This window comes from Capra hircus, chromosome 5, assembly GCF_001704415.2.
Source record: "Capra hircus breed San Clemente chromosome 5, ASM170441v1, whole genome shotgun sequence".
NCBI lineage: Eukaryota > Metazoa > Chordata > Mammalia > Artiodactyla > Bovidae > Capra > Capra hircus.
This window is the reverse complement of record NC_030812.1, coordinates 51,190,606-51,217,448: the sequence shown is the minus strand read 5'-3', so window position 1 is coordinate 51,217,448 and position 26,843 is coordinate 51,190,606. Positions and strand designations below refer to the sequence as shown.

General features: G+C 37.7%; 1 protein-coding gene and 1 pseudogene across 1 annotated transcript in view; one reads left to right on the top strand and one right to left on the bottom strand.

Moving 5' to 3' along the window:
- The window catches only part of FAM19A2 (family with sequence similarity 19 member A2, C-C motif chemokine like), a 568,280-nt gene that overhangs the window by 8,094 nt on the left and 533,343 nt on the right, over nucleotides 1–26,843 (bottom strand). The window lies entirely within an intron of this gene.
- On the top strand, nucleotides 11,954–12,639 carry LOC102184321 (annotated as a pseudogene).

The following is a 26,843-nucleotide window of genomic DNA, read 5'->3' as shown; positions in this document are numbered from 1 at the left end:
TTTCTGAATGGAGGCAGTAGGTTGAAATGCAGTACAAGTCCAATTTTTACAATACAACTGCTTAATAGCATCATAGATAGGCACCATTTCAAATGAATGTTTTAATAAATAAATTTAGCTTAGTCGATACAGGTGAAAAGGAAGACTCGAATACCCTCACAATCCTAAATGCTGACTTTTAAAATTAATTTCTTTATTGAAATATAATTGACATACATTATGTTAGTTTCATGTGTATAACATAAGGTAATCTACCATTTAAAATCTTTCTGAATCAGTAACTGGATTCTTAAAGCAATACCATTTTTTAAAATCACTAAATGCTGATTTGAATGAACTTTTCTTGCTTGGAATATAATTGCTGCTTCACTGCAAATGTATTTTTTTAATGTAGCTGTTACAAGTACATGAATTAAATTCTTGCTTCACTCTTTGTGTACTAAATGTGCAATTAAAACATCATTACTCTGCAGTAGCAGGCTTTCTCATTTAAGCAGGAGAAAAGCTCCCACTCAGTTGGTTGTAACAGTACATGAAAATGCACTTGTGCTTTCTTAAAGCACCTTATGCAATGAGGTATTATGAAATGAAAGATTCCTATTGGTCTGAAGTAATCATTTAAGAGCAAGCTGACCAGACAGCTCTTTAGTATGGATGATGTGGTATGAGGCAATGACTTACATGAATTACTGTCATAAACATGTACGTCCATATAAAAAAGAAAACATGTTTTGCTTTCATGGTGTTGGAGGTGATTCCGATAAGCCCTGAAGCCCACTGCATTTTCATATCATAGTTTAATTTTCCTTCCCAATAATGGCTGGTGCTGTGGATTGGCCTCCACGTTTGGGGCACAAAAACCAATCTACTTACTTAGCACTTAAGCTAGGGTCAACATTACTGTGAACTGACCTTGTTATCTGTTCTAGGAACTCTCAAAAAATTTAACAGCCTTGGGCAATTAGAAATACAGTCATTTCAAACAATAGAGCTGTAGTTAATTGATTCTATGTAGGTGTACCACAGTGTGGGTCCCAGTGTGGAAGCAGAAAATGGCATAGTCTTCCTAGACTTCTGAAAAAAAAAAAAAGAAAGAAAAGAAAAAAGAAAGAAAGAAAACAGAGCCCCAGATTGACTGAGAAGAGGTGGCCTTGTACTGATAAGAGTTTATAACAGTGATATTGATACTACCGTCTGGTTTTTAGAACTCTGAACAAGTCACTTAAAAAAACCTCTGAATCTCTAGGGTTCATTCACACGTGCCAAACAAGTTGGCTGGACTCAGTGAGTTTCTGATTCCCTTCTGTCTCCCAACTCATGACTTTTCTTAAGGACTAATTCAAAAGAGGATAAAACTTTATCCTGATTATTTAAATTCATGGGTGGTATAGCCACCATGTAGACTTCATTTTTCTGAAAAGCCTATATTAGAATGCAGAACTAGTGAGCTTTTTACCGCAAATACAACATCTGTCAGTGGCTTTCAGCTTCCTGTGCTGTGCCAGTGAAGCTCTCTAATAGAAATGAATCTTCGGGAACAGATGGACTTGCACCATTTCTTGGAAGTTTGAAAGCTGCGCAGTGTGCCTGCCATGAACTCTTTCTTCTATGTGAATCAGGAAAGCAGATGACTGTTTCCATTGCCATTTATGCACATTCATCCACTCAGAGGCAGATCAGCTAACATTAACTGTTAGCCAAACAAAACATTCCCTGGTTTCTCCTTGGGTATTTAATAATTTCCTTTGGGACATTAAGAAAATTTTAAAATTTTCTTCTTCTCCTGGTCCTGCACCATACACATTCTTCCATTTACTCCAAGTGGAAAATGACGAAAAATAGATACTTTTGAAAGACAATAGTATAATGGGATTACACTGTTCAAGCTTTAAGGAAACATCAGAAAGTCCTTAAAATGGGAACACAGTTATTTTGGATGCTTTGAGGAAAGCTGATAGATTTTTAATAATATTTTTCTATATACTATTAATAGCAAAGTTTACCTATTTTCAGAGACAGTTGAGACTTTGAATGCAATTGGAAAGGCACTTTACCTGCTGAGTTTGATTGGTTCATTTTTTAAGACTCACTTCTCATTTATAAAGGAGTTACTTGAATGGATAGTTTTCATCCAATTTCTGTCATAAACACTTACTTTAAAAATGTATATCTGCTCAAGCATCACAGTCAAGTATTTCAGCCTCACAGCATATAAGGGCTAACAGAAGTAAGCACTAAAAAATTATGCTTAAAAGGTGATTTTAAGATAAGTGGACTTTTGGAAGAAGGATTGAAACTTTGGAGAAATCTGAGTTACTGGTGTAGGAATTACTAAGGGCAACATTTTCTCTTAGCTTCTGGTTGGTTGAGTTATAAATATAAGTGGCTGTAGGTAACAACTTTTCCTTGGGATATTTGTCTGCATAAAGAATATGCCTCTGTCATTTTGAAAAGAACTTGGTGAAATTTGTGGAAGTATGAGGCTAGTACCATGCCTGAAGCAGCATATACTCTTTTTCATCCCTATATTCTGCCGTAAAATTAAGTTTAGAGATGACCACTCCACATGTGGTATATCTTTGGGAAAAAATCATTCTCTAAGTTAAAAAAGCTATAATTCATTTTCTGAAGGTAAGGGCAGCATAGGCAATGATGTTTAATATGTCAGAAGTTTCTATTTTTTTCTATTTCCCAGATATATTTCTCACTTTTCAAAAAATAGTCTTAATCCAGTAGTCTCAAATTCCCAAAGTTGATTAAAATATGAATCTTTAACTCTAACCAGTTCTAATTACCTAGATGCTGGTATGACATAACTTATTCAATTAAGAGGCAATTTAAACATACAAAGAATTAATGATTAGGTAAGAATAAAATCTTCATTTGGCTTATGGAGATTAGGTAAAAATTTGATGGTTCTGTGCTTTTCATGCTAATTCACAGACTAATAGGCAGGTTGAACACTGACAGAGGTCCACTTATACACTCAGGGTTTTGTTTCTGTTCTTAAGAGAACAATATATTAGCTACAGGGTCTTTGTAGGTGACAACATTCGGTTGACCAACGATGACATTGGCTATTTGTGGCCAGTTTGAGGGCCTCCTATTAAAAAAATGATGCCTCCCCTTCTTCCCTTTTTATGAAGAATAGTGCAGAGCCTTATTTACTGACCACTGAGGCAGTTTTGGAGTCATTTTGAATCTTTACTCCTTAATGAAACTTCTGCCTCTTCCTTAGAATGTCACCAACACTAGGATTTGCCACACTAATGCTCCAGCATGGAGCCAGAACATTTTTGGGGTGTGGAAAAATAAAAAATTGTCATCAAACACAACAGAAACCTTCTCTTTCTACTTCTCTGTTCAAATTTGAAAAGTTTTACATGTTTGCCTAAGGAACAAACACATGTCAGGTACTCCACTGTTAAAAACATTATTACAGGAAACAAACCTGGGCAAAGGGGAGTATTTCAACAATCATAAAGGGACAGCAAGACAATAACTTCCTTTACCTCCATAAAAACCCACAATGGGGACAGTTTTGCATCTTTCCTAGAGGATTATAAACTCTTAGAACATTCTTTTTATTTCAGAGAAACACATACCCATAAATAGGACCTAAAATAAACAGCTCTTACGAGAAACTGATAAAAGGATAGTAAGCATTTCTCGTGACTATTTTGGGAAGCATTCTGCGCAAATGTAAGAAAGGAGTTCATTTAAAATCAAGGAAGAAAGTATATAAAAATCAATAGACAACACAACCATTTTAACATAAAAGGGTAAGAGAATTGTAGAAACATTATGTAACAATATTTAATTAGAATTTGCAGACTTAATATTTGCAATCGTAACCATTCATAAGTTGCCTGAACATCCATATCTACAGTAATTTGTAATTTGCTAAAGCATGAACCTGAATCATACCTACTTTAATGCTGATAAATGAGGCCATGTCATTTACCCAGTGTGTCTGGCCATCCATGGGCCTTCAATTCTCAAGGCAGCTTTGCTGTTCCCTATCATCAACTGTATAACCCCCACTAATGGTCTGAATGGGATTCATGACTTTTTTCAGTTGTAATTTATGACTTTTTGTAGACAGACTTTCAAAAGGTTTCTCTATAATCTCTCTTTCCCAAAGTACCCCCAAAATATAAAACATATACTGCTTGATTTTCAAATATTTAAATATTTGACAGTATAATATGAATAATAATAAATCACCTGAAGGAGTGGCTAGTAATCAGGATCAGATAACAGAGAGCTTTGGTAAAATGAATCAAAAGTAAAGTAAAACATTTCCTACATAAATTGAGAGTTCTGGATAGTTAAAATTAATAGCATAAAGAAGATTAATCATGTCATAATATAAAAAGATGTTTTCTAATTTTGGAAAAAAAAAACACAAAAAGATGGGTCTTTGCGCAACAAGAACAGATCCCTCTTTCCCATCCTTGGCCTCTCTCTACTAACCAGAAAATGTGAGATAAAAATGATTGTCTGAGGAAGAACGGAATTTTGGGTTCTAGTCACATTTACTTGACTTTATCCAGATATATCAGGGCCAATACAGTTATGAAGTGGGTCAATGTCATGACTTGCCATGGTCATGTGTGACTGAAGGCAAAGGGTGAAGTTGGAGAAAATTTAGACGACCTTCACATTTTTTAGAAAAAGCAAGGGACAGATGAGAAATACACTAATTCATGTTTCCAGGCCTCCATTTTCTTCACATTGTTCAAAAACATGGAAAGCCTTATAGGAATGTTCTTTAATTTCATTTCTCCCCATTGAATATTTTCAACAATGACAGCATTTTCTCCAGATGTTTGTCTCTAATTAGTTTCTAGACCCTAATCATCTTCTTAATCAGTTCCCCACTCTGTCTCATTGTTACTATCTTAATCGAAGCCTTTATTCTGGTTTGTGGGACTGGAGTAACCTCGTAATTTGTCTCCCTGAGTGGTCTTGCGCCTTGGAGCTTCTCCTCCTGTTTGCTATCATGATCCTGAAAAGAAAAAGCTATAAAAATGTCCTATTATAGAAGGAAATCTAAATTCTTGCTGGTAATACAGACAGTTTTTAATGGTAAGACCTCAACCCACCCAGCTTCATCTCTCCTCTTCCCACCCTCTTCAGAGATACACAGAACCAGCTCCAGTCACACCTAATGAGTTAATCCTCCTAGGACTTGTCATGCCCTGTTCTATCTCCTTATCTTTGGATACATTTCACCTTTGCCTAAAATATTTTCCTTTCAAACCTCAGAACAAACATTACCACTTCATAATTCATAAGCCTTTGTGATTCATCCAGTCAACATACTGGATGGAAAACATACTTTTTCCATACTTCTATTATAAGACATATCTTATTGCATTATGATTATTTATTAACCTGTTTGTTTCTCTCACTTAACTATGATGTACTGAAAAAATATTAGCATACATTTTGTTTCCTCAGTGCTAAACTGTATTTCACTCCAGGTACATAAATGATGCCTAATACTTACTAAATGAAAGGATGAAAAGATGAATGGGTAGGTAGATGGATAAATGAACAAATTAATGTATGAATATAAGAGAAAAGTGATAAGTAATTTCAGAAGGGAAACTAGAGGTACTATTTGGATTCTCTGGGAAGAGCAAGAGGAATGATTAGTGACCCAAAAGGTCAGTACCTCCATTAAAAAAAAAATTAGGATTATTCCCATGATGCTGTGGTTTCAGAATTTGAAATTATAGATATGCATGGGTCTTGACATCAGCTTCACATTTGTACCTCAGATATTTAAATTTATTCTCATTTGGAGAAGGTCTGATTTTTAAAATGAAATTAATTCAGGAAAATAATACTGCAAGAAGATAATAGCAATCTGTGGTGCTTTAATTGGTTTTAGACTAACCACTTGGGATGTGGGAAATGTCCAAATAGATACATCAAGGTTCATACTGGCATATTCATTACAGTTAATATTTCAGTTAAAAATTATCCTAATTAAAAAAAATAACTCTCGAGTAATTTGCATGCTTCTGCTTAACACTGTCAGGATATTTTCTCATGAACTACTATGTGGTGACAATTACCCTACATCTAGGTATTACATGTTCACTTGCAGCAAATATGGTGGTACAAATGAAATATCAAATTTCTTATGATATAACAAAGTAAACAGACACCATGATGAGCGCTTTGCTCCCAAAATACCGTACATGCAGTCTCTATCTCTCTCTATCATGCATGCTATCGACATACTAATTTAATTTATAGCTTCTATATTTAAGATGCCTGACCCTTCCAACCACCACTTTATTTTTTTAAATAAAGAGACTGGAATTTTTAAAGGCAAACAAGTTAATTTTTGCTTAGCAAAATGCAGCTGACTGCATTTTCTGGTCTACACTCTAATGCCAAAGACAGTGAATCATCCTGCTCCTCAGGAAAACCTGGAATTACCCTTCCTTTGCATTTATTCCTCAGGTCATAATTACGGGCATCAGTAGACAGCTGAGTGCACATCGATTTTCTTTTGCAATCCTCATGATTATTATGCGAGATTTTTCAACTTTTACAATTTATTGTTAGTCTTTGTTACTAATTACTACTATCCCCAGTTTATAGTTGAAGAAACTGAAGCTCAGATAACTTAAAAGTGAAACTTCTCAAAGAAGCATTAAGTGTGAGTGATACTCTGGGGGCTGTCATCCCCATTGGAGGGGCTTTAAAACTAGTGAAACAGGTCCTTCATACCTGGTTCTTCCATTCATTTGTTGGACTAATATTTACTGAGCACATAATAAGTGGTAGGCACTGTCCTATGTATGAGGGAAAAAAAAAAAACACTGCTCCTGTGAAACTGACAATCTGGAGAGCCAGACAAATGATAGACATGGCCAGTAAAAATTTTAAAGTATGTTAGGCCATGCCAAGAGAACATTAGGAGGAAGAGAAGGATTTCTGAGGCGGGGATATGCAAGTTCAGTTAGATGGGGAAGGCTTGCTGAGAATGTGGAATTGCAGTTAACACCCACAGAGATAAGAGAGCCAATCATGCTGACATCTGGAGGAAGAACATTTCAGGAAGAAGGAACAGCATGTGCAAATGTCCGGAGACAAGAAAAGTAAGAGGGGAAGGGTGGTGGCAATGGAGTAAGCGGTGAGCAGAGTGGTAGTAGATGAAGTCACAGACATTTGCTCATTTGTTCATTCATCTATTTCTTTGTTTATTCCACAAGTGTTATTGCTCCTAGGTGACTAGGATAAAAATGGGCCATGCAGATACTATCCTTGTTCCCACTGGGGGCTCAGAAAGAAACCACATTGAAGTTATCAGAAACACACGTGGCTTAGTATGCTCCTCCCTCTAGAAGCCTCATTCCTGGAACTTGGACCTGGAGAGAGCCTAAGTACATATGTGAATGAGACCACAATGACTTCTTTTCATAATGGACTCTTTTCCTACTCAAATATTTATTCTTATAACTTAGAGGGCTACTGTTCTTTCTGTTTAGACAATGAAGGCTTGCAATGTTTTAAGGAGGAGGGTAGTGAGGGACTGTATCCGCACACATAGGGCAAGCAAGAGAAGTTTTTCCTGGCAAATGTTTTCCACTGACTGGTGGCAAAGAATTCCTGCATACATGACTTATATTCACTTCTACCGCAGCTAAATTGAGACATCTCCTAGTATAGAAATCCAGTCTAGAAAGAAGAAGGTCACTCATCCCTCCACTGTAGCATTTCGTTTCCGATGTCTACAAGAAAAGCTTTAAAGCCATGTTCCCTCCCCCTAACTATTCAGCTGTTCTAGAGCTATTGAATTTAAAGAGAAATGTGAGTTCAGTCATGAGAAAAAATACCATCTCTCTGCTTTTAGAAGATTCTCAAAGAAAGAGATGGAAAAGCAGCTAAACTAATATCTGAAGTACAGGGGAAAGAATATCTTAGGTGCTACCCCATCCATGGCAAACTCATTTGAAATGTGTATTAGAGGGAAAGCCAAAAGCTATTTGGTCCATTTAGGCTCTTCTACTCAAATATTTGTTCTTATAACCTAAAGGGTAGATTGCCTGCATTTCATCCCAGCTCCATTGCTTATTAGCTCTGAACCTCTGGGCTACCTTTTAATTTCTCAATCTCCTCATGTGTAAAATGAAGATAATAATCATGACTATCTCATGAGGTGTTTGTGAGGATTAAGTGAACTAATATGTGTTAAGTGCTTACACTACTTCTTGATAATACTGAGAACTTAATATTATTTTTACTAATTCTAGTAAAAAGGGAAGTAGCATGAAGCACTAATGTATGCAGAAAGTCACTTATGTGAATTCTTCATGAGGAATTAAACCTTTTATTAGGAAACATCCCTCCTTAACAGTAACTGTTGCCACAAATTCTTCTTTACTACTAGTATTACTATATCACTTTTTCTTAGGTTAGTTTTTACATAGTGTATCTTTTCTATTTAAAAAAAAAAATGTTCAGCTTTCCCTTACTTTTATAGTTCAGAGGTACTATATATAACAGGCACTCCTGTTAAATACCATATACTTGTGTTTTGATTTTTTGATCCGGATTGACAATCGTTGTATTTACCTTTTATTAATAATTGGGTCATTCAGGCCTGGGGGATTCGATATAATCACTGACAAATATGGGTTGATAACTACCAAGTACTTGCTCTTTGTTTCACTTATTCTCGATTCCGTTTTCCTCTCCTCTTTGCCTTCTTTTGTACTCTAACACTGAGAGTTATCTCCAAGGCTTTAGTAACTTCCCAGACTGGACTAATCTCTCTTGCTCTTCACCACCACTTCTCCACCCTTCCCCACCACCCCCTAGACCTTGGATTCTAGACTAGATGCTCTTCCCTTTCTTGTGGACTTTTCAATGCCTCCAGGTATACCACCTTATAATTTGCCAAATTCTTCAATCTCCTTTTGGGGGCAGGAAAGAAGAAAAGGGTGCCTTGACCATATTACTAAATATGCATTACTAAAAGTGAAAGTCAAGTTATGTGGGCTCAGTTTTAATGATGCACCTGGTGTTGATTAGTCATCCAACAAGTTAAGATCCACCTGGGTATTCACCTGCATCGTACCTCTGCATTGTAATCATGTTTAAGCCAAGTCTTCTCTTCAAACTTACTTTCCTCCAACGCTCAGATTAGAAATTAAGTTGCTTATACTTGGGCTGACTATATTTTCTAATTTGCCTTGGATGATCCTGATTTACACCTGTCGTCCTGACTTTCTGTTGGGTCTACCCTGGAAATAAGGCCTCAGGACCATAAATTCTATTATCACCTACATAGAGTAATTACCCTTATTGTGGAAATTTAAATTTTAGTAAATAATTCCTGAATGTTGAAATCCTTAAGCTAAAATGAATGACTCTCTGATACAAGAATATCAGCCACTGAAATTCAGGCAAAAAGGGAACATAACTTGAAGCATAAAACATTTCTGAAACCCATTAAATCACATGAAATTGCTAATAAATTTTTAAGGCTGGCATTGAAGAAGGGGTCCTAGATATAGCTCTGTACTGAGTTCTTCAACCTTTCCATCATAAAGATGAGATAGAGGTTGTAATGTGAAAAACTGACTATAATGTTATTAGTTAGTATTGTAATCCAAGGTCATGAACTCTGAAAAGCAAATTAACGCTGTTGCATAGACTATTACTTTTAAGGTAAAATATTTGTTATAATAAAAAGGCAAATAGGCTTTGTACAAAATCTAGGTCTATTTCAAAACACTCTCTTAAGTATAGGGTTCATTTCCTGAATTTGGGGGGTTATGTCTATCAGTTTATAAGTAAAAATTCTATTATGATGGAACTTGTGCAATTTTGCCCAAACTTGAAAAAGGCAATCATTTGTGAATTTCAATTTCTCCCAATTAAAAAAAAATTTTTATATGTTTGACTCATATGAATGCTCATTAACTGATGATGAGGAGGGGGAAAATGATGAATTTAGGATTTTTAGAAAATTAGGCAGGCAGTAATTATAAGCAATGGTTAAGAGCATGGGGTGAAGAACATTAACCAGCTAGGGAGCTTACCCTGAAGTAGCTATTTGTCAACTGTGCAGCCCTATTATTTCACTCTCAAAAACCCCTCAGTTTTCTTCCGTATCAGTTCAGTAGCTCAGTCGTGTCTGACTCTTTGTGATCCCATGGACTGCAGCACAACAGGCTTCCCTGTCCATCACCAACTCTGGGAGCTTACTCAAACTCATGTCCATTGAGTCAGTGATGCCACCCAACCATCTCATCCTCTGTCATCCCCTTCTCCTCCTGCCTTCAATCTTACCAAGCATCACGGTCTTTTCAAATGAGTCAGTTCTTGGCATCAGGTGGCTCAACTATTGGAGTTTCAACTTCAACATCATTCCTTCCAATGAATATTTAGGACTGATATCCTTTAGGATGGATTGGTTGGATCTCCTTGCAGTCCAAGGGACTCTCAAGAGTCTTCTCCAACACCACAGTTCACAAGCATCAATTCTTCGGCGCTCAGCTTTCTTAACAGTCCAACTCTCACATCCACACATGACTACTGGGAAAACCATAGCCTTGACTAGACAGCAAAGTAATATCTCTGCTTCTGAATATGCTGTCTAGGTTGGTCATAACTTTTCTTCCAAGGAGTAAGCGTCTTTTAATTTCATGGCTGAAATCACCATCTGCAGTGATTTTGGAGGCCCCCAAAATAAAGTCAACCACTGTTTCCCCATCTATTTCCCATGAAGTGATGGGACCAGATACCATGATCTTAGTTTTCTGAATGTTGAGCTTTAAGCCAACTTTTTTACTCTCCTCTTTCATTTTCATCAAGAGGCTGTTTAGTTTTTCGCTTTCTGCCATAGGTGTGGCATCATCTGCATATCTGGGGTCACTGATGTTTTTCTCAGCTATCTTGATTACAACTTGTGCTTTATCCAGCCCAGCATTTCTCATGATGTGCTCTGCATATAAGTTAAATAAGCAGGATACAGCCTGACCTACTGACAATATACAGCCTTGATGTACTCCTTTCCAAATTTTGGAACCAGTCTGTTGGTCCATGTCCAGTTCTAACTGTTGCTTCCTGACCTGCATACAGATTTCTCAAGAGGCAGGTTGGGTGGTCTGGTATTCCCATCTCTTGAATTTTGCACAGTTTGTGGTGATCCACACAGTCAAAGGCTTTGGTAAAGTCAATAAAGCAGAAGTAGATGTTTTTCTGGAACTCTCTTGCTTTTTCAATGATACAACGGATACTGGCAATTTGATCTCTGGTTTCCTCTGCCTTTTCTAGAACCAGCTTGAAAATCTGGAAGTTCATGCTTCACATATTGTTGAAGCCTGGCTTGGAGAATTTTGAGCATTCCTTTACTAGCTTGTGAGATGAGTGCAATTGTGTGGTAGTTTGAGCATTCTTTGGCATTGTGTTTCTTTGGGATTGGAATGAAAACTGACCTTTTCCAGTCCTGTGACCACTACTGCATTTTCCAAGTTTGCTGGCATATTGAGTGCAGCACTTTCACAGCATCATCTTTTAGGATTTGAAATAGCTCAACTGGAATTTCATCACCTCCACTAGCTTTTTCTTCCCTATACAAGGAGATAATCCCTATCTCATCCCACTACTGTGAAGGTTAAATGCAATAATGCCTGTAGTGAGAATACAATCAATCCTAACAAACACTTTGATTCAGTACTTGAAAATAAATAATTTCAAAAACATAAGTTTAGGCCCCATTTCATCACCCTCAGGAAGCTCTGCCAAACCTTTTCTTCACTTTACAGCAGAGGTGGGAACCTCTGCCTTAGAGGACTAGAGGGGAATGTCACAATTTTGGGGTAGAAAATTCTGGGTTTGAGACTATAGCACTGCTTTTCCAGCCAGTACAAAGCTGTTTGGAGGCTGCTAGGGGTGGTGAAGCCCAAAACAGCTTCTGGAATTTCTGAGCAGCCCTGGTCAATACAAGATGGACCCAGTAGTCTTGAGTTACATGGACAGTCTACTCTGGCAATCAGACTTCTCACTACTGGATCCTCCAAGCTGGCTCAATGTCCATGCTATTGGGTTTGCCTTTAAGTACTTTTCCAGCAGTCAGTTTCATGTCTGCTCTGACCATGTCTGCGTCATCAGCCCCGAAGTTACCCAGTTCATCAAGTGCACTGGCAGCCCAGCAGAGAGTGCCATGTTCCTTGAACCCTTGGACCTCCCCAGTAACAGAGTTATATTTTTAGCCATCAATGAGTTCCAACCACACAGCTGGGGGAACCCACTGGAGCTTTTTGGTTTATCTACAAGATAAAAATGGCCTTTTTCATTATGATTCTTATGATTACAGTAACTCATTCCATGCAAAGCAGGTAGCAGAGAAACTAAAAGCTTTCTTAGGCAGAAAAGGAAACAAACTGGCCTTTATGGAAGAGAAAGCCCCTGCTCAACAAAACAGCTATGACTGTGGGATGTATGTGAAATATAACACTGAGGCCTTGTGTCAGAACGTCTTTAGACAACAGCCAGAATCACTACTGCAGCTACTCAATCCTACATATATCACAAAGAAGAGAGAAGAATTGAAAAGATCCCATTGCCAGACTTGCTAAAAATGAGCTGTTTAAATATATTTGACTTTTGTAGTCTTTTCCTTCTGCTGTCCCCATGTGTTGGATGGATGCAATCTCAGTGCCTGAGGGAAGATGCCTGGGAGAGGAATGCTTAGGATGCTTACTTTCTCCTGAAAGAATGTAGTCCTCTGCATTATCCTAGTGGAAAATGTCACTTTAGCCCAAACTTCAGAGCAATATGTTCTGTAAATATGTCTTCAAAATATGCACCAAAACTGATTAATTCCCTTTTGGGGGTCTTTTATACACATTAGTTTATTCCAAAGAAAAAAGATTGATCTCTAAAACAAATCGAGAATATGTGAAATATAGAAGCAAGAAGAAAATCATAGAGCAACTAAAACTTACCGCACAGCCTGCATATTTCAAGAGATCAACTGGCTAGAAGCAGATCAAGACCTAACCTAATTCAAGATTGAAGCATTATCAGTTACTCCATTCTGTGATACCTATTCTACTCAACAAGCAAAGGCTTTCCCAGCTATGCTGCTACTGCTGCTGCTAAGTCACTTCAGTCGTGTCCAACTCTGCGACCCCATAGACGGCATCCCACCAGGTTCCCCCATCCCTGGGATTCTCCAGGCAAGAACACTGGAGTGGGTTGCCATTTCCTTCTCCAATGCATGAAAATGAAAAGTGAAAGTGGGGTGTTAGCCCATAGTCACCCATCTGATTCCTAGAGCACTTTAAGAAATGGGGAATCTTAAATAACTTTGTTGAAATAAATGAATGTGATGGACCTCTTGTTTTGCATCTGAAACTTACTAAAAGTTGATTTATTTTTGAGATATAAAGGAGAAAAAGCAACCTTTCTCAACTCTCACTTAATTCAAAATGCAGACAATGTAATTTTTGAAATGTGGAACCAAGAGTAAAAAGAAATGTTACTCCTTCTAAAAAAGAAAAATCTAAAACAAAAACATGTTTAGATACTCCAGATTATTCTCATTATTCCAATGTTATAAAATATGAACTCTAATTATATAATAAGGCATTATGTGTAAATGCATTTCTGGCTCTTTGATAATATGATTGTCCTTTCAATGCTATGTATCTCCTGTGTCAAGTCCACTTTATTTTCAAAGGTTATATTAGAATGAGGATAAATTATAAAGAAGGTATATTATGGACATAAGATCTACCTAGTTTATTTCCTAAGATCAAAAATGTATGTGTAACATATTTTGTTTGAAATATACTGAGGTTAAAAAATCACTTAAGTTTTATTTGCTATGCCATAAATAGGAATTATTGGCCTCTGCTAATTGCTGAATATCTATAAATGCTTCCAGTATCAGTTTCTACTTGGTGTTTTTGTGATTTAGTGAGAGCATTAATGTTGTATTAGCAATAGCAGAATGGGCAAGGGGAGCTCCACATTCAATAAAACAGTCCTTTACTGCTGCACCAACTAATCTCATCTCTCATTGCTATAGGCAAACAACTGCAACAAATTTAAATGAAAAAAAAAAGAACCCTCCCCCCATACCTAGCATGTAAACCACAACATAACATCCCTCCCTTTCAAGTTAACAATTTAACCATAAATGGATACCTTCTGTGAGACCTCCTTGAATTGTATCAGTGAATATAAAAGCATCAGTGAAGTTAATGTCAACAACTGCAATAGGCAGGGGAAAAAAAAAAAAGCCACCTTTACTTTGTAACTTCAAGAAATCCTCAAAAGAAGCTGCTGAAAAGCCACCAAAGGAGAAACTGTTTCAGTTCCTGCAGCATAAACCTGGGAAAGATATCTTTACAACTGATTAATACAGAAGTTCCCACTAGGCTTATCTGTCTTATCTATAATAGGTAACTGGAAAGGCCCAGAGCCTGTACCTATTACAGGCACTGAAATCCACTTACTCCATCTCTATGGTTTAGGATGAATTTTTGTAGCTAATCCAAAGGAGAGGGAATGGGTACACACAGACCAACCTCAAGGAACTTGTTTGTTCTTTAAAAGTGAAGTCACTCAGTTGTGTCCGACTCTTTGTGACCCCGTGGACTATAGCCTGCCAGGCTCCTTTGTCCATGGGATTCTCCAAGCAAGAATACTGGAGTGGGTTGCCATTTCCTTCTCCAGGCGATCTTCCCAACCCAGGGATCGAACCCAGGTCCCCCCACATTGCAAGCAGACACTTTAACCTCAGCCACCAGGGAAGCTGTTCTTTAAAACCTTTGTTTAAATGTGCGTGGAGGTGGTAAAAGAAGTCTTGAGAAATCTCTGCATCAGTATTTATTTAACAAGACTGACTCCTGTGGAATAACAGTGTTTATGTTTGAGTTATGAGAAAACTGGTCTACTTTTTGAGCCTATTAGTAACTTCCTTGATTCATATATTTCACTTAACAAGGCCATATTGCCCTTGCACTCGGCCAAGAGCTGTTTTAAATGCTTTACAAATATTAACTCATTTAATCCAAATACGGAGACTGTATGGTAAGTGTATTGTTGCCCCAATCCCACAGATGTGCAAATTGAGGAGCACAGATGTAAAGCAATTTGCTCAAGGCCATCAATTACTCAGTTGCAGAACAGGGATGTGAACTCAAGTAATCTAACTTCTAGACAGTTGGTTTCTTAATCATCATACCATCCTTGAAGACATTCTCAATGGAACACAGCAACCATTTCTCATTGAAGCAAATGAGATCCATTGTGGAAAAACAGACAGACAGATAGACAGAAACTCCTGACAATGTATCCACTGAGAGTAGCTAAGGCAAAGCTAATAGAACTCTGGGATCCTTCCTAGGGTTTTCAACAATTAGTGATTTTGTTTTTGTTTTTTTTTTTAATGTAAAAGTCCTACTAAATTAAACATAGACTATTTACTCCCCTCCCAAAAAACAAAGCTTCTTTGCTTACATGTTAGGCTAAGCAGCTAGGCATAGAGCTCCACAGTGTTTTTATGACTCTCCTTCTTACCTCTGTTGTTTGTGGTATACCTAAGGAGTGAGATTATTTTCTTTGGTGTTGTAACAGTTGTTTTTTTTCTTATCAAAATCACATACCTTAGACATAGATGATTTAAGATTACAACTTTTCAAACTACTTGTCTGCTTTACATATCTTATTAGAAGATTGCCCTTTCCAAAGTAATCTTGTATCTAATAGTCATAATAAAAAGAATGTAGCCTAAAGAGATCAGAAAATATATGTCAAAACTTCTACTGTAGATAGGAAAATATGTAATTAGAAGAGACCTCTCCATTCAACAGAAATATTGTGACTACATTTGTCTTTGGATATCCTGTTCCTGATACAATGACTGGCATTGAATATACGTTGAATAAGTGCTTAGTAAATAATGATTCAGATTTGATTTTGTCTTGCTATATCTATTGATAGGAACTATATACAGGGTAAAAAATTCTCCATATTTACATAGAGTGCCAAACTATACACATGAAAAATATCCTCTAGGCATATAGAAAGATATCACTTCTTTTTATATAGGTGTCATATATAATGTGTGTGTGTGTATATATATATATATAAAATGTTAATTTTTTATCTTTTCTATTATATTTTAGTCTCTTTTTCATTTATTCATCTCATCCTTATTAGTTCATTCCTCCCACTATGTTTGGGTTTAGGTTGCTGTTTTCTCCTAGGTTCTTAAGGGGTAAAGTTAGGTTGTTAGAGACTTTTCTTGTTTCTTAGGTTTTTATTTTGTGATTATTACAAGGCTTACATATAACAACTTATGCTTATAACTCTCTATTTGAGGTTGATAATAATTTAAGTACAAATAATCTAAAGTTCTACAGTTTTATTCCTCATACCACATTTTATCTATTTGATGTTATGTTTCACATCCTTCTATCTTATATATCCCTTAACAAACTATTATAGTTATTTTTACAAAATATTTTTATCTTTCATTCTTCACAATAGCTTTCTAATTCATACTTTCTCTACATATTTATCTTTACCAGTGACATTTATACTTTTTATGTTTCCTTGTTGCTAATTAGTGCCCTTCTTTTTTAACTTAAAGGCGTCACTTTAACATTTTTTTGTGAAGCCAGTTTAATAATGAACTTGGTTAGTTCTTATTTGTCTGGGAAGTTCATCCATTCCTTCAATTCTAAATGACAACTTTGCCAGGTAGAATATTCTTAGATGGTAATTTTTTCTTTCATTACTTTGAATATTTCATGCCACCTCCTTCTGACCTGCAAAATTTCTGCTGAGAAAACTGCTGAGTCTTGTGGGGGTTTCTTTACATAACAGATTGTTTTTCTCTTGCTGTTTTTAAGATTCTCTACTTGTCTTTAATTTTGACATTTTCAGTTCAGTTCAGTTGCTCAGTTGTGTCCGACACTTTGCGACCCCATGGACTGTAGCATGCCAGGCCTCCCTATCCATCATCAACTCCCAGAGTCTACCCAAACTCATGTCCATTGAGTCGGTGATGCCATCCAACCATCTCATTCTCTGTCGTCCCCTTCTCCTCCTGCCTCCAATCTTTCCCAACATCAGGGTCTTTCCAAATGAGTCAGCTCTTCTCATTAGGTGGCCAAAGTATTTGAATTTCAGCTTCAACATCAGTCCTTCCAGTAAACACCCAGGACTGATCTCCTTTAAGATGGACTGGTTGGATCTCCTTGCAGTCCAAGGGACTCTCAAGAGTCTTCTCCAACACCATGGTTCAAAAGCATCAATTCTTTAGTGCTCAGCTTTCTTTTTATTTATTTATTTTTAAATATAAATTTATTTATTTTATTTGGAGGCTAATTACTTTGCAATATTGTATTGGTTTTGCCATACATTGATATGAATCCACCACGGGTGTACACATCAAGTCTTCAACCCTCAGCTTTCTTTACAGTCCAACTCTCACACCCATACATGACTACTGGGAAAACAATAGTCTTGACTAGATGGACCTTTGTTGGCAAAGTAATGTCTCTGCTTTTTAACATGCTGTCTAGGTTGGTCATAACTTTCCTTCCAAGAAGTAAGCATCTTTTAATTTCATGGCTGCAGTCACCATCCGCAACAATTTTGGAGCCCCCAAAAATAAAGTCAGCTACTGTCTCCCCATCTATTTGCCATGAAGTGATGAGACCAGATGCCATGATCTTAGTTTTCTGAATATTGATTAAGCCAACTTTTTCACTCTGCTGTTTCACTTTCATCAAGAGGCTCTTTAGTTCTTCTTCACTTTCTTCCATAAGGGCAGTGTCATCTGCATATCTGTGGTTATTGATATTTCACTCGGCAATCTTGATTCCAGCTTGTGCTTCATCTAGTCCAGCATTTCTCATGATGTATGAATACAGATTGGGTTCTTTGGTTTTCATCTCATTAGGAACTCTCTGGACTTCCTGAACATGAATGTCTATTTCCTTCTCCAAGTTAGGGAAGTTTTCAGCCATTATTTTTTCAAATCAGCTTTCTGCATTTTTTTTTTCTTTCCTCCTTCTGTGATCCCATGATGCCAGTGTTAGTCTGTTTTATATTGTCCTTTAAGTTCCTTAAGCTAATCTTGACTTTTTTTTCATTCATTTTTACTGCTCTGATAGGGTATGCTCACTGTTCTCTTTTGAAGTTCATTGGTCTTTTTTTGCCTCCTCTAGTCTGCTGTTGAACCCCTGTAGTGTAAATATCTTTCAAATCAGTTATTCTAAACTTTGGCTTCCCTGAGAGATAAAGACCCAGGAGGCATGAGTTCGATCCTTGGGTTGGGAAGATCCCCTGGAGAAGGAAATGGCCACCCACTCCAGTATTCTTGCCTGGGAAATCCCATGGACAGAGAAGCCTGGCAAGCTACAGTCCAAAGGGTCACAAAGAATTGGACACTACTGAGCAACTAAGCACATATTATAAACTTGAGTCCTGTGACTTCTATTTGGTACTTTTTATATCTTCTTCTCATATTGAGGTTTTCCCTGTGTTCATTTATTCCACTCTCAAGTACAGTGATCATGCTTAAATACTATTACTTTGAATTATTTACCAGGTAAATTACTTATCTCCATTTCACTAAGGTATTTTGACTGATAAGACAGAGGAGTTCAGTCTTTTGTTCCATTTAGGACTTCAAATGATGGCATGAGGCCCACCCACACAATGAAGGATAATCTGCTTTACTCAAGTCCACCAATTAAATTTAAATCTCTCCTAAAAACAGCCTCTTAGATGCCTTTAGGAATGACTATCTGATCTGAGTTTGTATAATAACTGTCCCTTGGAGAAGGCAATGGCACCCCACTCCAGTACTCTTGCCTGGAAAATCCCATGGACAGAGGAGCCTGGTAGGCTGCGGTCCATGGGGTCTCGATGAGTTAGGCACAACTGAGTGACTTCCCTTTCACTTTTCACTTTCATGCATTGGAGAAGGAAATGGCAACCTACTCCAGTGTTCTTGCCTGGAGAATCCCAGGGACGGGGGAACCCAGTGGGCTGCCGTCTATGGGGTCGCACAGAGTCGGACACGACTGAAGTGACTTAGCAGCAGTAGCAATAACTGTCCCTGGAGAGGACAATGGCACCCCACTCCAGTACTCTTGTCTGGAAAATCCCATGGATGGAGGAGCCTGGTGGGCTGCAGTCCATGGGGTCGCTACAAGTCAGACACGACTGAGTGACTTCACTTTCACTTTTCACTTTCACACATTGGAGAAGGAAATGGCAACCCACTCCAGTGTTCTTGCCTGGAGAATCCCAGGGATGGGGGAGCCCGGTGGGCTGCTGCCTATAGGGTCGCACAGAGTCGTACATGACTGAAGCGACTTAGCAGCAGCAGCAGCAGTAACAGTCCCTAGTCTTAGGAACTATGGAATGGAATATTCCAGAGATAAGAAATGCAAATTCAAATGAGCTATTATAGCGAGATCCAGATGCCTTAGGTATTAAGTCATTACCCCTAAAATTGATCTTTTAGATACTGTAGTATGTCTTCCTTTAAACTGTGAAATCAGTTTCCCAATAATTTCTAAAAATGAGAATAGACCAATGTGTTGTGCCATGGCATTTGTAATTCCATAAACGTGGTGTCCCCATTGAAAATTAGGTGAAACAGTTTTGAGACCTTGTGACTTCATGCAAAATGTAGCTTAAACCATTTAAGATTGCTGTCTCTTGGGGGTGGGGGTGACCTTGGAATTACTGGTGCTGATGAAATCTGTTTTTCTCTTCCCTCAAACACATACAGACACACATATACCTCCACAGAAACATCCCCCAAAATGTTTGACCGAATATCTGGGCCCTATGACCCAGATAAGTGCACATATAAGATTAACCACATACCAACTAATACCTTGCCCTTGACTTTCTGAACACACAGTTCCTATACTTTACTGCCTTGTAATAATCAAGATCATGTGATGACTGAGCAATAGTTGCAATATTTCTTGAACTTCTTTCTGGTGGAACTTGAAAGGGACACTCTCAATGTGACCATTCTACTTGTAAAGCCTATAAAGTTGTAGCCATCATTTGCCTTTTGAGCAAGAATTAGTGTCGCTTCATGATGAGTTTGCAGAGCTCTGAATACTGAAGTGCTTAGGCATGCCACCCTTGCACAGTCAAAAATCTGCACATACACAATTCCATATCCACAGATTCAACCAATCATGGATCAGGAAGTATTATTGAAAAATATCGACATGAGTGGATCTATACAGTTGAAATCTCTGATGTTCAAGGGTCAACTGAACTTCTACCCTAGATATTTTTAATCTATTGATAACAAACACTTTTCTTTCATGTTACAATATCTTTGGTATAATATACAGTGATGAGATATAGTTTCACTGAATTAGGGTCTCCTTAGACCATTGCATATGTGAAATGTGAATTTGTCAAAAGTCACCATTAACCAAAAGCTTTATTCATAAGGGACTTCCCTTACAGCTCATACAAGAAATCATCAAGGTTATAATGCGGAGGCAGATAGTTCACATCTATATTATACATGCAGGGGTCCTCTCAACAAGTTGACTTCATTGCTGAAATTTAATCTCAAACAATGGTCAGCTGTCTGGCAGACATTTGCCTTCAGTAATCTCATAAATCAATCACACATTGTAATTGAAGTTGGAGGCTGAGATTTCTAATCATGATACCTGTTTAAATTTATCTGTCAGCCAATGTGTCTGTTGAGAATATTCAATTTTATTTCAAGATAGAATAAAAGAATCTCAGTTATGAATCCTAGAAACAGGCTGACCAAATCAACTCTCTTCATGATTACTCAAACAGTCCTTTCTAGAATAGAGTGTTTTAAAGTTGCAAAACACATTGCATTTGATTATTTGCAAATATCCTTTGAAATGAATTTACACTGCCTGGTATTATTTTGTCTGTCTGTCTGTCTCTCTTACTTCTAATGTTCCTTTAATAGGGCTAGAAAGAGAACAGGAGAGGCAAGGTAAAGGTAAAATAGATTTGCCACCAGAAGAGAATAAGCAATAAAGAGTAAAGGTAAAATAGCCAACAGTAAACAGAACCTCAGCAGAACAGCCCTTTATTGACTTCAGGTTAATCCCATCATAAATCATAGGAAGCCAACATCACAACTTAATAGGAGCAAAGCACAATAATACTGAGCCACAGCAGCAAAAGGTACATTCAGCAGTAAATAATTCTTGTCTATAATAAGTTCAATATTAAGCATTATATAAATGGAATTCCCTATCTTAGTTATAAACTATAAAGATTTTGGCTTCTTTGCTTTAATTTGGCAATTTGAGTTTTAGGTCTTAGGTGACATTTTAACTGAAAGGCTGGTTTTGCTGTTAGTAACATGTTAAAGACATTAAAATTTTTCTATAAGCTTGAAGCATTAATTGATATGCACAGTGTTATAAGGCTCCAATATTCTTCTTTTCAGGTGGCAATTTTAAATTATTTTCCATTTAATTAGAGCTATTACTATGGTCCCATATACAAATCTTTCTCCTTCCCCTCTCTCATATTTTAAAACTAGCAGAAAATTTTTAAGTGATTTAAAAGTCTAATCCAGAAAGTACTCAGTGTTGTCTCTATGAATAGTTCATCAAGAGGAAAGAATCTAGTCGAAAAAGCATCCTAATGGATTTTCATTTTCGTATAGTAGTAGAATACCAGTTGCAAAGGTGGAAAACAATGAAATCAAATCTTTACATCACAGAACATAATATTTTCATTGTGCTTAGTCACTATCTATTAAGGAGACAAATTATTTAGTAATTTGCTTTTGAATGGTCTAAAAACTTGTTGTCCATGTGTTTTAGGAAGGTTATAGGCCAGCAACATTAAACTGCCCATGCACTCCAGTGGCATCTGTATGAATCTCTGTCCTACCACTTTTGTACATGAAAGTGATTTATTGACTTTCTCTCCAATTGAACGTGACCTCTTGGACAGCAAAGGTTCATGTTTTTGTTTTTGTTGTTTTTTTTTTTTTAATTTGAATCCCCAAAGCCTACCACACCATCAGGCTCAGTGCCACATAACAGACCTACAATTGACCTTTACAGACTGAATGAACAAAAGAATGGATAAGCCTTCCTTAAATAGAGTAAGTTAGTTCTGCTAAAGAGAGTCATACTCTTATTTTAAAAATGTTTCCAACACTCCTTTCTGTTTTAAATAGATGCATATTCTGCAGTGTTTACAATGTGTCACCAATGACACCATCCAACTAGGAGTCTGGTATTAAGATTATGACAGTAAGTAATATTTAGCTGACAGATCCAAGAACTTGAGTATTTCTTTCAAATATCACACCCAGAAAGAAACTTGAAGACGATATAGTCTGTCTGTAGTTTCTATGTCCTTGTTGGATCAGCTGATGGCCCTATCTCTCTGGAACTCTCCCATTCTGTGTTCTCTTGGAATCGCTCTCTTGGTTTTCTGAGCTCTCTGTCCACACTTCATGTTCCTTAGCAAGTACCTTATACATTGCCAGCTAAAATGTCATTATGCTCTTCCCTTTCAACATATTCTTTTTAGGAGAGCCTTCTTAGTTAATTATTTCAACACCATCTAGGTATGATTGGACTTCCCTGGTGGCTCAGATGGTATAGAATCAGCCTGCAATGAGGGATACCCAGGTTCGATCCCTGGGTGGGGAAGATCCCGTGAAGAAGGGAATGGCCACCCACTCCAGTATTCTTGCCTTGAGTATTCCATGGACAGTGGAGCCTGGTGGGCTGCAGTCCATGGGGTCTCCAGAGAGGTGGACACGACTGAGTGACTAACACTTTCACTTCAGGGATGATGATTCTTAGACTTCTATCTTGATTTCTAGGGCTATATAGTAAACTATCCACTCAATATCTCCACTCCATTGTGTCTTTATCAATTAGTATTACCAAACAGGTTAAGCCAGAAATACAGTGAGAGAATTTTCTCTCAGGAGCCTCTTATATTCAGCTAGTTACCAAGCCTTGCTGATTCTCCTTTCCACTCCTGGACACCCTCGGTGTATCACTTTTTTTTTTTTCCCTTAGTTCAAGACTGTTATCCTTATCTCAGTTCCCTACAATTCACCACTGTAGCCAAATAGACTTTGTAAAGTGTAAATCAGACCCTTCTCCTGTACTATTTAAGGTTCTTCAGTGGCTCACCATTGCTTAGAGAATAACACCCACTTCTTCTAGCACGGCAGTTAGAAGGCCATTGTGATTCCCTTTCAGGGGTCCCGTCACACAGATGAAATTACCCCACGAGCTGATTTTAATCCTAGGAGTAAGACATGCTCATCTATGCCTCCCCGGCTTTGCATAAGCTGTTTTGTGTTTGTTGTAGTAAAATGAACTAGTTAACTCTGAATTTATGCTTATCCTTTTAAGTCACAGATTGATGACTTCCAGAAATGAGGAATTTACCATTTCTCAAGGCAACCCATTCAACATCACCTTGAGCTGACACCAGGAGAGTTATTCCTTGCCCCTAATTATATTCTCTGTAGTCACACAGAACAAGTCTAATGTTTCTTCTTTTGCATGTTATATCTTCAAAAAATTTAAAAACTATTGCTCCTAGTGCTTCTATTCTCTGAGGGAAATAGCTACAAAATCCTTTACATAAACTTCTTTTTTTCTCGCTCACTGAAAGTTGGTGTCCAGAATTTTATGGGTACCACAGATGAGGTCTAACCATTATAGAGTTAAGCTCAACCCTGCTTTTGTACAACTCAAACCAACTGGCCATTATTAGAGGTAGTCTGTGAAGAGGGGCATGGGATTCACTCTCATCCAAGAGAGTCTGCACAAAGCATTTGGGATTCTGAGCTTCAGGGAAATTTTACCATACTCTCCGAAGAAAATAAAAATGGATCTGAAATCATTGATTCAGGCATTTAAATTTCATAGAAAATGTGTGGGGAGTAGTGGGAAAGAGCCATTGGAGAATGTATTCAGGAAAGATTATATTTCTAATAGAGGGGTTGTTATACACCACAGAAAAGAAAAAGGCATAGAGATGCTTCAACTTCCTGTTCTCTTCTCCCAAGTCCTAGGATGTACTGTTCTTCTTTGATTGTGCTCAGTCATGTCCAACTCTTTGTGACACCATGGACTGTAGCCCACCAGGCCCCTCCCTCCATGGAATTCTCCAGGCAATAATACTGAGCGATTTGCCCTATCCTTCTCCAGGGAATCTTCCCAATCCAGGGATCAAACCCATGTTTCCTGCATTGCAGGTGGATTCTTTACCACTGAGCCACCAGGGAAGTCCCCCAGGAATACTTAACTTTGAACAAATAGCAAGCTCCTTAAAATTAAAAATAAATCTCTGACATAGTTTTAGCCCTCACATAACAGACAGGAATACTGTTTAGGCAGTAGCCTAAAGATGTAAACCTCATAGTGCTAATGAAATTTTATGATGCCTGAACTAGATTCCCATTACAATGTGCAAATATTCACAACTAATTATAAGATTATAAGCACAATATTCAGAGTAATGCCTACAAAAAATACCTGGCCCAAGTACTGTAGAAGCATTTAAATCTGATAGGAACTTCAAAACACTCATGTGTTGTCCATTTCTCATTTTAATTGTAAAAATATAGGCCAAGTTTTTTTTTCTTAGAATATATTTCCTGATGATTTATTTGTTAAAGGTCTTTGCAATAATTTCTAATAGCTATCTTAATAAATAACAATGGAACCACTCTTGGCTCTTTTCAATTATTATTAAGTAAGTAAGCAACACTTAAATTTAAAATACTAGGTTTAAAATGTCACTTTTAGTAGTGGTACTTCTTGGACACCTAGCTTGGTATTCCCCTACCCTTAGACTCAAATCTAATTGAGGAAAAAAACATTCTGTCCACATCTCTTTTAAAAACTTAATATTACAGTAATTACAGACTTGCTTAAATGCTTCTTTCAAACGTCTGTGTCATTTGAGATTTTAAATCTCCAGTATGAATTTCACTCAATATCTCCATTTTTTTTACCATAATAAAAAAATTTTTACCTACTCTTCTAAATAAATATCAAATTTAAGAAGTTATGCTTAAATTTCTACTAAATAACCTAGATTTAGTGGGTATTAATGTAAAACAAAATCTGTTCTCCCCACAGTTCTCCCCAACTCACCTAATGTCAAATTCCGCATTCTACTTGCTCAAGACAAAAATTAAAGTCAATACTGACTTGCCTCATATTACCTTTCCAATCAAAATGTGACCACTTGCCCTTGCTCACTCCCCTCAGGCACACTAACATCATTGCTATCTCTTGAATATGATATTCCCAGAGGAGCTTCCATGGCAGGTATTTTGTGCTTTTTCTTCCCTTTACCTGAAAGGCATGGCCTCTAGATAGTCACATGACTGGTCCTCGCATCTCCTTTGAGACTGCAGCATGCAGAATGCAGTCCCTTAGCTCAGCACTCTCCATTTCTCCTCCCCGCTTTACTTTATCCCATGGCATCTACCACCATCTAATATATACTTTACTCATTTATCTTTATTTTGTCTCTGCATGTCTGATAAGAAGAATTCTAAAGATATACTCCCAAGATTCCTGTCCCCTAGGTATTCAAAGAACCACAAATCTTAGTACTTCTGTGAGGGGACTTTGCTAGGTAAAGTTGCTAATCAGCTATCACTTCTTGGGAAATAGATGGGGAAACAGTGGAAACAGTGTCAGACTTTATTTCTGGGGGCTCCAAAATCACTGCAGATGGAAACTGCAGCCATGAAATTAAAAGACACTTACTCCTTGGAAGAAAAGTTATAACCAACCTAGAAAGCATATTGAAAAGCAGAGACATTACTTTGCCAACAAAGGTCCGTCTAGTCAAGGCTATGGTTTTTCCAGTGGTCATGTATGGATGTGAGAGTTGGACTGTGAAGAGAGCTGAGCACCAAGGAATTGATGCTTTTGAAGTGTGGCATTGGAGAAGACTCTTGAGAGTCCCTTGGACTGCAAGGAGATCCAACCAGTCCATTCTGAAGGAGATCAGCCCTGGGATTTCTTTGGAAGGAATGATGCTAAAGCTGAAACTCCAGTACTTTGGCCACCTCATGTGAAAAGTTGACTCATTGGAAAAGACTCTGATGCTGGGAGGGAGGAAGCAGGAGGAAAAGGGGACAACAGAGGATGAGATGGCTGGATGGCATCACCGACTCGATGGACGTGAGTTTGAGTGAACTCCGGGAGATGGTGACGGACAGGGAGGCCTGGCATGCTGCGATCCATGGGGTTGCAAAGAGTTGGACACGACTGAGCGACTGAACTGAACTGAACCTTAAAATAGGGTGATCATCCTGGACTATCTGGGTGGGATGAATGTAATCACTTGAGTTTTTAAAAGCCAAAGAGTCAGACAGACGAGAAACAGGGGAATAAGGACATCAGAGAGATGTAAAGTGTGAGAAAGACTCAATGCACCCTGGCTGGTTTGATGATGAAGGAGGCAATGTGATAGAGAAAGCAGGTATTCTAACGGAGGTAAGAGAGGCTTCCAGATGCCAGCTGCAGGGGGATAGAAACCTAATTCCTACCTCTACAAGGAACCAAACTGCCAATGACCTGAATGGGCTTGGAAGCAGATTTTCCCTTAGAGCCTCCAGGAAAAAAAACACAGCCCTGTTTGGAAAAGATGAAGCATGCATTGGTTTGAACCTTGTGAAACACAGAGCAGAGAAACAGCCAGGCATGGAAGTTGGACCTACAGATTAGTAATGGATGTTGCTTCACATCACTAAGTTTGCGAAGGCAACAGTAAAAAACCAATACCCCTATAAG